The 14,339-nt window shown below is 37.9% G+C and overlaps 1 protein-coding gene and 1 pseudogene across 14 annotated transcripts in view; one reads left to right on the top strand and one right to left on the bottom strand.

Moving 5' to 3' along the window:
• The window catches only part of ANK2 (ankyrin 2), a 664,974-nt gene that overhangs the window by 276,934 nt on the left and 373,701 nt on the right, over nt 1–14,339 (bottom strand). The window lies entirely within an intron of this gene.
• On the top strand, nt 11,988–12,915 carry LOC116584095 (annotated as a pseudogene).

Raw genomic sequence — 14,339 nt, 5'->3', positions numbered from 1 at the left:
CAGTTGGAATCAAATAATATGGAGCCCTTTCAGACTTAGTCCTTTCACTTAGCAATATGCATGTAAGATCCCTCCATGTCTTGTTGTGACTTGATAGTTCATTTCTTTTGATCACTAAAGTGTTCCACTGTATAGCTGCAACAGTTTATTTATCTGATCACATATTAAGGGACATCTTGATGGTTTCAGGTTTTGCATAATTATGACTAAAGGTGCTATAAACATGCAAGTGCAGTGTCTTTTGTAGATAGAAGTTTTCATCTCATTTGGCTCAACACCTAGGCGCATAACTGCTGGATTGCATGGTAAACTATGTTCAGCTTTGCTAAGAAACTGTCAAATTGACTTCCTAAAGAACTGATGTTTGTATTCCCACAGTAATAAATGAGGGTCCCTGTTACTCCACATCCTTACCAGCATATGATATTATCAGTTTTTTGGAATTTAAAAATTCTAATAGGTGTACATTAATGTCTCATTGTTTTTTTTGGTAATTCTCTAAACATATAATAATGTCCAGCATATCTTAATATGCTTTATTTGCCATCTGTATTGTCTTTTTGAAAATACTTTTATCTTTTTTTTCAAGATTTTATTTATGTGTTTGTCAGAGAGAGCATAAGCAAGGAGAGGGGCAGGCAGAGGGAGAAGCAGGCTCCCTGCTGAGCAAGGAGCCTGATGCAGGACTTGATCCCCAAACCCTGGGATTATGACCCTAGCAGAAGGCAGACATTTAACTGACTGAGCCGCCCAGACATCCCTGTACTGTCGTCTTTAGTAAAGTGTCTGTTCCATTCCTTTGTCCATTTTTCATTTGAGTTGTTTGTTTTCTTATGGTTGAATTACTTTGAAGAGTTCTTTACATATTTTTTATATAAGTCCTTTATTCCATGTATGTGTTCTGTAAAGATTTTTTTCCCAGTCCGCAGCGTGTCTTTTTATTCTTGTAATAGTGTCTTTTACAGAACAGAAGATTTAAATTTTAATGAAACCCTACTTATTAACTTTTGCTTTTATAGATCATGCTCTTGGTGTTATATCTAAAAGCCTAAGGTAACCTAGATTTTTTTCCATATGTTATCTTATAGAAGGTTGATGGTTTGGAGTTTTACAATTAAGTCTTGATCCATTTTGAGTTAATTTTTATGAAAAGTGTAACATTTGCATCTAGATTCATTTTTTGAATGCAGATATCCAATTATTTCAGTACCATTAGTTAAAGACTACCTTTTCCCTTGAATTACCTTTGCTCCTTTGTCAAAGATCAATTGACTATATTTGAAACAGTCTGTTTCTGAGCTCTGTATTCTGTTCCACTCACTGTGTCTATTTCCACTCCACTGTGTCTATTTGCTCACTAATACCATACTGTCTTCATTTCTGCAGCTCCTTAATAAGTCTTCAGGTTAGGGCACCTGGGTGGCTCAGTGGGTTAGAGCCTCTACTTTCAGCTCAGGTCGTAATCCCAGGGTGCTGGGATCAAGACCCACATCAGGCTCCCTGCTAAGCTTCCTCCTCCCTCTCTCTCTGCCTGCCTCTCTGCCTACTTGTGATCTCTATCTGTCAAATAAATAAATAAAATCTTAAAAAAAAAAATAAGTCTTCAGGTTGGGTCATCTCAGTCCTTTGACTCTTACTCTTCTTTAGTATTGTGTTGGTTTTTATGGATCTTTTGCCTTTACATGTAAACTTTGTTGTTGTTTTTTAAGATTTTATTTATTTATTTGACAGAGAGACACAGTGGGTGAGGGAACACAAGCAGGGGGAGTGGGAGAGGGAGAAGCAGGCTTCCTGCTGAGCAGGGAGCCTGATGCGGGGCTTAATTCCAGGACCCAGGAATCATGACCTGAGCTGAAGGCAGATGCTTAACTGACTGAGGCACTCAGGCGCCCCTCTTGGCCAGTATTTTATTGAGAAATTTTACATCTATTTTCATGACAGATATTGGTCTATGGTTTCCCATTTTTGTTGTGTCTTTATCCGGTTTTGTTATCAAGGGAATGAATACTCGTCATCAAAGCATGCCATTTGACACAATTTGGTACGAAGATCACAGTCAAGAAATCAATCACATCATATAAATAATTCTAGCACAACACAGAGAGAAAGAGTGTCTCACTTTACGCTAATCCAATGAGATAAAAAGAAAAAGGAAAAGGAAAAGCACACTGGATAATTTTGTAAATAACAGAAAATCTTAGCCAGAAAAGAAATTAAAGGAGTGATAATATTTTGCCATACGGAGGGCTAAATAAAATAGCCCATGACAGCCTTAGAGGTGATTAATACCGGTTTAGCCCAAGGCTGACTGGTAGGCTGGGTGTTCCAGAGGCCTGTTTGCATGGTACTGTGGCTAAGTCCACTTGTTTTTCCTTAATAGCTGTTCTCCCTTCTTGCTTTGATAAAATCATCACAAGAAGAGTCAGGCACATGCTTGCCATAGTAAACACTGCACATTTTCCAGCCTCATCAGAAGCCAAGTGTGGTCATAAAACTATGTGATGTCCAGTAGGCTTTTTTTAAAAGGACTTGCTTGGGACTTTTGGAAGTGTCCTTAAGGACAAAGCATGACTACCCCTCCCTACCTCTCTCCACTTTGCCGGACATGATGGTGAGATCTTGAATCATCAGTTCAGGCTATGAGGTAGAAGCCTCATGGTGAGGACGACAGAGCAGAAGAGAGGAAAGAATCCTGGACTTCTGACCCAGTAGAGTGTGTACCTTACCAGCCCCAGATTATTCGTGTCTCAATTTATTTTATGAGAAAGAAATGAACTCGTAAGTTATTTAAGTCACTCTTACTGTGGATCTTCACTGGTTCTAATGGCAAATCTATTATTTAATCAATTAATTCTAATTGATAAAGAGCCTTTTGGTAAAGAACTCATCCAAATGGAAGAAGAAGCAAATCACAGGAGAGTCATGCAGGAACATAAAACAGGAAGAGCTGGCTGCTGTCACAGACATTTAACTCCTTGTCAGCTCCCAAATCTTCTGCATATTTGAACTTTATGAAGAATTGGGATGGATTTTGTAAGGCACTGGGGCACAAGCTACATTACTTCAATCACCCTTCAACATAATACAATGGGGGATGAATTTCAATCATGTAACACGTATCCTTGGCACCTGAAGTGTGCTGGTGACTCAGTGGAGCCTGGAGATAGAGCAGTGGGAAGTGAAAGAAAAGGAACGATGTGTTCAGACACTCTACAGCAGCTGATGAGACGGTTCACACGACTCGTTCATAAGCACATGTTAGACGCCGCCCCCCCCCCGGAAATGCCCCCACTCCCTCCTAAAAGAAATAAAAGAGTGGTGAATGGGGCAAGAAGAGCAGGATTTTCAGGAGACTGCAATGCTATTACAGGTCATCAAAGAAAATATGTGACCATTAAACTGACTTCATTTGTATCCACAGGTGAAGAGACCTAAGAAAATCTGGACATGTTCCAGACATGGTCTCCATCTGCCATTGTCTAAATTACAGTTAACTAATACAAACCCTCAAGGACCAAAAGTATAAAAGAACATAAATGTGAACATACATAGACAGTGAGATGTAAATAAAGATTCCAGAGTTCCTGCCCTTGGCTAGAAATCAGAAGGAAGAAAGGTACTGACGGCGGCCTGGAGGGGGTGAGCAGAAAAGTCTGAGAAAAAATGAGTGGTGGTGCAGATATTCATGCCTCACTCATAACTGGTCCTGGCCAATCCAAGTATCTGAAGTTCTCTTTTTCCTATGCTGAAGGATTTGATTTTCTACAGAAGAACTGTTATTACACTTATAAAAGAAAAACGCAATATCTGCTTCACTTATTCTAACCTAGACTATTGCCCTGGTTTCCCTCATTTTTTTTTTTAAGATTTTATTTATTTATTTGACAGACAGAGATCACAAGTAGGCAGAGAGGCAGGCGGTGGGCGGCGGGGGTGGGGGGAGCGGGCCCCTTGCTGAGCAGAGAGCCTGATGTGGGTCTCAATCCCAGGACCCTGGGATCATGACCCAAGCCGAAGGCAGAGGCCTAACCCACTGAGCCACCCAGGGGCCCCTGGTTTCCCTCATTTTATTTATGATTCCTCTTTCTACTGCTGTGGACGACAGACTAAAAGAGAGAAATATTAGCAAGAAAGGACATGCCAAAACATAGTATTTTAAGATCTGTAATAGTTCTTGTCTCCATGCCTGTTACTAATCACAGGCAAACCTCCCAGTTACCTATATTCACCATTAAAATCACTTCCCATGAACAATGCCATTGTTCTGTGGATCCTTAATTTTTACTTATATAGGTGTAATTTCAGAGTTTCTGGAGTATTTAACCAAAATTAAAAGCCATAAGAAAAAAAAAAAAAGGCACGAAAGAAAAAACAGGTAATACAATAAAGATCTATTCTGAGGAAGTATCCGCAGAGCAGAGAGAAGATAGCCAGGGAGAAGTCAGTCTCTTCTCTTAGAAAATGAAAATCAGCGTAAATCTTCCTCTAGGAAAAGGTTCTGAACAACAATCGCATGAAAGCTTCTGCTAGCATCAGAACACTTTTTCCAGACGGGGGAATCCCAAAGTTAGAGGAAGACAGTTCCCACCTCCTGTGGTGGACGTTCCATTTCACCAGCCCTGCCAATTAATGCACGTGTATGATCTTAGCCAACATGGAACTGCTCTTGCCTAAACCTCACCTGTTGCTTTGAATCGAGCGGCCTTGCTGTTCTTCAAAGACACCACTGGAGGCCAGTCATGCTACAGTTTGCACTCCAGCCACACCCTAGATTCTAAAATGAATAGATCCAAACTACAGTTGGAGAACAATGCTTTGGGACTACACACAAATAAATTTTGTGTGTATACAAGTCTCATTTTAATGCTTAAATTCAACCCAGTAGTAAAAAATCTTTCCTGGAGAAAAAATGGAATCTGGTTCTGATTTCAAGGAAATACCTCCATCAATCCAAAGATCAATAAATATGTTGATTATCTCGATTGTGGTGATGGTTTTACGGTTTATATATATGTCAAAACATCCATTTGTACACTACACTAAATATGCACACTAAACAACTATGTCAATTATATCTTTAAAAGCTGCTAAAAAGGGGTGCCTGGGCAGCTCAGTCAGTTAAGCAGGTCATGATCCTGGGGTCCTGGGATCCAGCCCCACATCAAGCCTGGCATAGAGCCCCCATGGGGCTCCCTGCTCAGCAGAGAGCCTGCTTCTCCCTCTCCCTCTGCCTGTCACTCTACCTACTTGTACTCTATCTCTCTGTCAAGTAAATAAATTTTTAAAAATCTTAAAAAAACAAAAAAATCTGCTAAAAAAAAAAGATAACTGAGACCCAGTGTAGCTTTAACTTTATATATATATTCATGAGAGCAATATACTGTTTTCTATGACAGTAAGTTCTTTCTGGGCCTCTTGGTGCTGAGGTAATTATTTTAAATATATAATCAAAGGTTTTCAGTTAAATGTCCAAATGTTTAAACTTTATGTAAGTGGGATTCCCTCAAGACCATCTCTTTCCTAATGACTTAAAGTCTCTGCCTCAGAGATAAGTTGATAAGAGTTTTTACTTATTTATGAATCTAATGATTAAGCAAAATAGCATCCCCTTGGTTTTTAAGAAACTATTCTTTTTAAATCACAGAGCAATTCAATAGAATATGACTTGCAGATACATTTAAATAAGCAGGAAAAAATGACTTTATTTAATTTGCAATCATTTCAACATCCAATTCAATTTAAATATTTATTTAGTGAGGGACACCTGAGTGGCTCAGTCAGTTGGGCATCTGCCTTTAGTTCAGGTCATGATCTCCGAGTCCTGCATTCAAGCCCCTTACTAGGATCCCCACTCAGTGGGGAGTCTGCTTCTTTCTCTCCCTCTATCCCTCCCCATTGCTCATGCTCTCTCTCTCCCTCAGATAAATAAATAAAATCTTAAAGAAACAAGCAAAGATTTATTTAGTGCACTGGCCACATGTTCACCAGGAAAATTTACCATCACTAATTGAGAAAGAGAAACAAAACCAACCAACTATGGAAGGTTCAAGAATTCTATTCATTTGTGAGAGTTTCATTGTACACTCAGGTCCAACACAAACACTGGCTGAATTAATTAGGAATGTGAGACAGATTTTCATCAAAGAAGAATCACAGTGAATTCCAAATACTTCTTAGTTATCATAAAGTTGATATTTTGCTACAAACTCTATCACTAAAAAAGGCAAGCAACAAATTTCAATGAATTTTCAAAAGGAGAACAATTAGGGTGAAGTCACTGCCTTTCATCCAGTGAAGATTTGTGGCAAGCTTGCAATGATTCAGCCAGTGTGGTCACATAGCGACTGGACAATAAGGTGATAGAAGAGAGGACAGAAGACTTTTATCCGAAGCTTTAATAAATGTGTCGATACTATTTATATAATGAGCAGACTTTCAAATAGCAAAATATTTCTTGTAGAAATAATGAATTTGGGATTAAATAGAGAGAGAGCATATATTTGTGGCTGAAACAGTAATTTAATAACCTGGAAGATTCTGAAGCTTCTAAAATTTTCCAACATCAATGCCACAAAACAGCAGTCATCCCAAATTCCTATCACAGATTCTTATAGATTAAGATGACATATGCAGGGGCACCTGGGTGGTTCAGTTGGTTAAGCAGCTGCCTTTGGCTCAGGCATGATCCCAGGGTTTTGGGATTGAGCCCCGCATCAGGCTCCCTGCTTCTCCCTCTCCCACTCCCCTGCTTGTGCTCTCTTTCTCACTGTGTCTCTCTCTGTCAAATAAATAAATAAAAGTATAAAAAAAAAGAGAGAGATCTAGCATATGTACAGTGACACTGGGGTGGCTTAGTGGGTTAGGCTTCTGCCTTCAGCTCAGATCATGATCCAGGATCTGAGCCTTGGAGCCTCTGGAGCCTTGGGCTCCCTGCTTCTCCCTCGGCCATTCTCCCTGCTCAAGCTCCTTTTCTCCTTCTCTCTCAATACAGAAATACAGAAATAAAATCAAATACAGAAATAAAATCTTTTTAAAAATAGCATATGCATAATTATTGTGTTTTGCCAGTTCTATAAAATCCATAGAGTAGTACTATAAGTATTTTAAAGCACTTAATATTCTAATTACCATAAAAGCCAAAAAGATTAAATGACAGGTTAAAGGTCAAAAGAATTGGGACCAGGGGCACCTGGGTGGCTCAATTTGGTAAGCGGCTGCCTTTGGCTCAGGTCGGGCTCCCTGCTCCGTGGGGAACCTGCTTCTCCCTCTACCTCTGCTGTTCCCTCTGCTTGTGCTCTCTGTCAAATAAATAAATAAATGAATAAATAAATCTTTAAAAAAAAAAAATAGAACTGCAACTGGATTACAGCTTGTCCAATCCCCATGCCAGTGTTTTTTCAACTGGGCATTTTAACTCTTGGAAAATTTTGCTGCTTTTAATTTTTCAGTTCTTTTTCTTTTCTTTTTTTTTTTTTTTAAGTTGGTTCCATGCCCAGCAAGGAGCCTAATGTGGACCTTAAACTCATGACCCTGAAATCAAGACCAGAGCCAAGATAAAAAGTCAGACTCTTAACCACCTGAGCCACCCAGGTGCCCCAATTTCTCAATTTTTAAAAGCATATCTATATTGGTACAACCACTTTGAAAAACAGTTTTGCAATATGTCATGAAGTGGAGAATATGGAAAAAAGCACATTTATATATCTATATAGGAAATTTAGGAAGAAATTTATTATTCAACTTGTCATATAATCTATAATATAGTACATTAGGGAAATAACTAAAATAACCACAGCAATCATTTATTAACTATATAATACATGCAGACAGTATTCTACAAACCTTACAACTATTACGTCATTTAATTCTTACAATAATACAAGGTAGGCATTATTAGTACCTCTACTTTACAGGCAACTAAACAAAGATTACAGAACTAACTTGGTCAAAATCAATGTATACTAAGTGGTAAGAATGGAGGAAATTAAAATACAGAGAATAGTAAGTGATTTATTCGTATTTATACAACTAATTACTAATGGAATACAAAAGTTTTAGCTCAGGGCTTTTCAAATTTTAGTGCGCATCTGAATCATCTGTTGATGTAAACATAGATTCCCTGGGTCTGGGCTGGCACCAGAGATTCTGCATGTCTTTTATTTTTATTTTTATTTTTATTTTTTTTAAATTCATCTGACAGAGATCACAAGCAGGCAGAGAGGCACGCAGAGGCGGGGCGGGGTGGGGTAGACTCCCTGCTGAGCAGAGAGCATGGGGCTCTATCCCAGGACCCTGGGATCATGACCTGAGCCGAAGGCAGAGGTTTTAACCCACTGAGCCACCCAGACACCCCAGATTCTACATTTCTTACAAGCTCTCAGGTGATGTCCATGCTCTTGGTCTATTGCCAAATTACAAATAGCAAGGATTCGTACCATTGTTTTTGCCTGTATATTAAGTTACTTCTTCTCACTATTTCTTCCTTGTGTTTACTAAGTTTAATATTTATTAAATTCCAGTCCTCACAGTCAGGAAGGAGGGCAGTTTTGCCCTCTAAGACGTACTGTATAAAATGAAGTGTATACTTGGACAAAGTAGATGGTAATCTTGTGGCCAGATACTATTCTGAAGAAATTAAAATATTCTAACCTTAATTTTTATCTTTGCACATGACCACGTTGAAAAAATAATTTTGAGAATGTACATGGGCTCTACTCAGCCATCTTAGAAGAGAAAAATAATGCTTTTTTAAAAAGATTTCTTTATTTATTTGAGAGAGAGAGAGCACAAGAGTGGGGAGGGCCAGAGGGAGAAAAAGACTCCCCACTGAGCAGGGAGCCCAGTGCGATTTGGGACTTGATCCTGGGATTCCAGGATCATGACGTGAGCCAAAGGCAGTCATTTAACTGAATGAGACACCCAGGCGCCCAAAAAATAATGTTTAGAGTGGAAACACATGATTTTATTTTATAAGGAAAATCCACAGTTTCCACCAATCTTTGTATTGATGGATTTTGTTTTTATATCTGTCATTACACTATGACTATAAATATTTACATTTCATACAAAATATTCCAAAAGCCCAGTAATGTTTAGACTCTTGCACTTTGTAACAATGTCTAAAAACCCAGGCCTTTGGGAAATTCTTTGGACTGGATGTATGTCTGAGAAAGACAACCCAAGAGGTGGTAGAAGAGAGTGACTAAGACCAGACATGGAGATAAAACTGCCAGGAAAAAAAAAAAAAATCCCTCTACTCTGTGAATATAGACAAATTTTATTTCCTCTCTACGCCTCAATATTCTCCTCGATGAAGTGGGGGTGTCTCACAGGGATAATGACTTAATTAGTGTGGAATTCTTAAGATACTGCACATAATAAGCACTCAATAATGTTAGCTATTATTACTCAAAACAAATCTGGATAATTTTCAAAATTATTCATGTTGATCTATTTCATTTCTTTGTTTCAGGAAGTTGAACTGCCACCATTTGTTAATTTTTCTTTCTAATCAATCTTAAAATTGCCAGTTGGTGTGAAAATCATTAACTGTACTCTGAGAAAAATTTAATCATGACAAACACAACTCAGAACCTTTAAAAAAAAATACAGACATCAAGTGTCACCTCTTACCAAGACTATGGCCAATCCAAAATTCGATCAAAGAACTGGACTACTCTTCAGTTTGCCTAAATTTCTGAATTCAGAATTCCAGGCAATCTGGAGTTATAAATTGTTTTTCTCCATTCTTTGAAGTCGTTTTACAGGAATATAGAGAGCAGTCAAAATTGCAGGCTGTGTTGGATTGGACATGGATACGATGCTGAGGATGATGGATAAGCAGCATTTTTAAAGCAGCAGGTGCAATCTGTGCTGAAGTCTTACTGCCAAAACCCGGTTTTATGGTCTGGCTCATAGACGGGCAGACTCTGCATCATGGTTATTCAGAGCCTGAACAGGAGGCAGATAAATGGAACTCTTGCGTTCATCTTTTCGCTTTGCACCCCTATACCAGAGAGTCTCCACTCGTTGTCACTGATGTACCATCAATATGCCAAGGGGAAACCCCCAGATTCTTTAGTTATCAAACATCAGGGTGTTTGACTCTTTTCAGCCATAATTCTGTCACTGTTTCAAACTCAAATGCCTCACACAGGCAAGCAGGCTATGCAAGTATGGGAAGTGGGGTCAAGGTAATATTTTTTGACGCATCCATACATTTTTTTAAATTTAACTATGGTTGAAGCATGATTTTACGTTAGCTCCAGGTACACACCATAGTGATTCAACAACTGGATACAGGATGCAATGCTCACATGTGCGCTGTTTTTAACACCGTCTGTCACCATGCAACGCTATTGCATGACTATACCATTGACTATATTCTGTATGCTGTACCTTTTATTCTCGTGACTTCTTTGTTCCATAAACGGAAACCTGTATCTCCCAAGATTGTTAATTTGTAAGAACTTCTTCCTAAATAAAGTCCCAGAATCTCACCCAGCCCTCCCTTAGAAAGAAATCCCTGGAGGATCTCAGTTCTGTAGCGCCACTTAGGTTTCCCATTTTAGAACTCATTTTAGCACACTGCAACAATATTTTGGGATGCCAAAAGGAATTAGATTTTAGAAGAAGGAATTAGGATTGAGTTATCTGGCATTTCTGCTTTAGTCAGGATGATTCCATGTCCATAATATGATTCCACAGACTTCTTGGTGTGAGAGTGTCTGGGTTTAATACTATTAACTACCCAAAGGATGGCAAGACTTTGACTTCACACAACTTTTGCTCATTGCCTGATTCTACACACACAAGCAACAAAGCGTTTAATTTTGAAAAATCACATTTTATTACATTTCAGAAAACCAATTATGCTTCTGAGGCTTGAGGAAAATTTCTATGCCCTATGAGTTACAGATTATGTCTCAAATCTCTTTTTCCTTTATTTTTAATCTATAAAAAACCCCTTTCAACTGTAAATCCTAGCATCTTCTATAAATCTTAATAACACCTTAGCTTACAGAGGGCTCTATTTATAGGCTTTCACACTCATTTTTCTTCTTTCAAATATCTTCTTCACAATGGTAAAGTAGGACAAAATTAGAAGACACATTTAAGAATCTAAAACCTGACTTTCTAACATTTTGAAGTGCTTTGGTAATAGTGCGACATAATACAACATCTTAAAAAATTAAAAACAGAAAAGAACAGTGGCTGATTAAATATGGTTGTAGAATATTTAAAGCTCCTCCCATCAAGAGATAATCATGAGATAAAATCTATTTTCCATCTGTTAAACCTGGGCCGGTCTTATGACTTGTTTTGACTAACAGAATGTAAGGAAGTGACACCATGAGAGTTCTAGAGTTCTAGAGCCTAGTTCTTAAGACATCTTGCAACTTCCATTTTCACCTTCTTGGAATGCTGCCCTGAGACAGCTCTATAAGAAAGCCAGTGGAGCCTACTGGAGTAGGAGAGAATTGAAATTGTTGTTGTTTTAAACCATTAAGTGTTGGAGTGGTTCATTATGCTATGAAAATTAACTAGAGCAGAACTAAGGATCAGAAAGATCAAATGATGCATTTAAACAGAACTGATAGGTGACACCATGCACACTAGAGCCAGAAAGTCCTGGATTCTAATTAATGATACAATTAATGATAATAATGATAAAGAAGCCATCCAACTTCTCTGAGCCTCAGTTTGCACACTGGTGTAATATGGTGCTAACTTTGTCTAGCAATTGTAGCAGGTCAATGAACTAATGTGTTCCACTAGCAGAAGGCCCATATGCAGATAAATGTTAGTTTCCATCCCAGCTCAGGTCATCTGACTTGTTTCAGTGTCTTTTGGAGACATCAAAGGTTCTTCTTTTCTAAATACCATTTTGTAAAAGATTAATATCCCGAGGTTTTTGAGATTTGTTACATGAAGTCCATTCAAATAAGACTATGATCAAGCTTTTAGACACTTGAGGCCAATTGTCGATGGTGGTGTGCTCTAAAAGTCTTCACCTTGTATTGGTAAACACTTCCACTGCAGAGTTACGTTCAAAAATGAAGGATGACACTAATACTAATGAAAGCCGTCTCATCGAGCCGAAAAGGCGCCTGTGAAAACTCCCAGTGACCCAATTGCGCCTCTTAGGGAGCTGCCTGCTCCTCTAGAGAACCCCACAGTCCCTGAGCTCAAGTTCTATACAGCCTGCAGTTCCCAAAACATTACTTGTTCACCATAGTACTTATTATAATGAAGAGCATCAAGGGATAGCTGACACAGCAATTCAAACATATAAAAAAAAATTCATGGTTTCTGATTTCTTACAGACAGCATACAATGCTATTCTGGGAATTCTAGAAGCATTTCAATCTTCAAAAAGAGCACCCATGAGGTTTTGCAGATGCCACCAACACTGCTGCCACCTAGCCAAGGTCAACCCACCCTGTTCTCGGACATGGCAGTCAAGGACAAGCCTCTTGGCTGCACTGCCTGCAAGCTATTTGCAAAAAAAAGGTTCCAAAGACAGCAGAAACCTTTGGCATTCTGAGCACGGGGACTTGGTTATAAGGATTCCATATTTCACAGAATTATTTGGGAATTTATGTGTCAAGGTAGCAATTTCACACACCATAATAGCACTAGTGGCAAATGCACCTACAGGGGAAAATTAATTGATGAGGACTTCATCCCAAAGCGTACAGGTCCTGGTATCTTGCCCATAGCAAATACTAAACCCAATACAAACGATTCCCAATTTTTTATCTGCACTGCCAAGACTGTGTGGTTGATGGCAAGCATGTGATCTTTGGCAAAGTGAAAGAAGATATGAATATTGTAGAAGCCATGGAGTGCCTGGGGTCCAAGAATGTCAAGATCAGCAAGTTCATCATCGCTCACTGTTGACAACTCAAATAAATCTGACTTGTGCTTTATCTTAACTATCAGACCATTCCATTACTTCTGTAGCTTAAGAGAGCACCCTTCCACCACCATTAATAGGCAATATCCTATAATCTTTGGGTTCTCACTGCCATTCTTTTGGGTCCACCTTTTCCTATCTCCCTCCAAGTCTAGCAGGATTGCAGAGTTACATCTATTATGAAATAAAAACTAAACCAAACAGAGAGTACCAATGAAACCAGTTTGAAATGAAATCTGTTGAGGTTCAGAGGATAAAATAGCACATTGGGAAAGTTTATGTTCAGCATCTAGTGTGTATATATATATATATATATATATATATACACACACACATACACATAACTAGATTAGTGTGTATATATACATATGCATATGTATATATACATATATATACACACATACACTAGGTACTGAAAGTAAACTTTATTCTGAACATAAACTTTCCCAATGTGCTATTATATATATATATATATAAAATACTATATACTACACACACACACATGCACACACATATATATACACATATATGAATTCATTTCTAAAGGTTTCCAGTCAGGGTGGAAGATAATAAAGTAAATAAATTTTAAACAATAATAACAGTCATTCAAAATATGTGAAATCTCTTGAAAAGTAATATTACTTGACCAAGGAATTACAGTTAAAGATATATTACTACATGTATTTCTAGAACTTATGGAAAGTCAATGTTTTTGAGGAAACTAGGAAACACATTATTTTTTTAAAATAAGTATTAACATACATATAACTTTGAGATCTTGATTTGTTTCCCAAAAACTGAAAATCAAAGTAGCTTGGGAAATGCTCTTTATTTGCTTCAACTGAGGAAATGGATAAGTCCTCTCCCTTTGATGTTACTAATTGATGGTTAACAATTTCCCCCACTTTTAAAGAGTGGCAAAAAATCATAGAGAAAAACAATGAACTTAATGCAGTGAATAAAATTTTAAACTTTTATAGAATAAAATAACTCAAATTAATAAGGAAAAGCATGTGAAGTGTGTAAACCTGGCGATTCACAGATCTGTACCCCTGGGGATAAAAGTACATTATATGTTTTTTTAAAAAATTTTAAAAATGCAAAAAAAAAAAAAAAAGGAAAAGCAGTCTGAAATACTTTATTGTAATGTTTGAATTTTTTTTTTAACTTGGGAACTTCGTAATTTTGTTCTGTTTTCTAGCTTCACTTCCCATGACTCTCCAAAATACGTTTTTAAAAATCTCATTAAACATTTTTTTAAGATTTTATTTATTTATTTATTTATTTTTTCCAGAGAGAGCACAAGCAAGGGGAGTGGCAGGCAAAGGGAGAAGCAGGTTCTCCACGGAGCAAGGAGACCTATGTGGAACTCAATCCCAGGACCCTGGGATCATGACCTAAGCCAAAAGCAGATGCTTAA

This window comes from Mustela erminea, chromosome 2 (assembly GCF_009829155.1).
Source record: "Mustela erminea isolate mMusErm1 chromosome 2, mMusErm1.Pri, whole genome shotgun sequence".
Classification (NCBI taxonomy): Eukaryota; Metazoa; Chordata; class Mammalia; order Carnivora; family Mustelidae; genus Mustela; species Mustela erminea.
The sequence above is the reverse complement of the archived record's forward strand: the minus strand, read 5'-3'. Positions and strand labels throughout refer to the sequence as shown.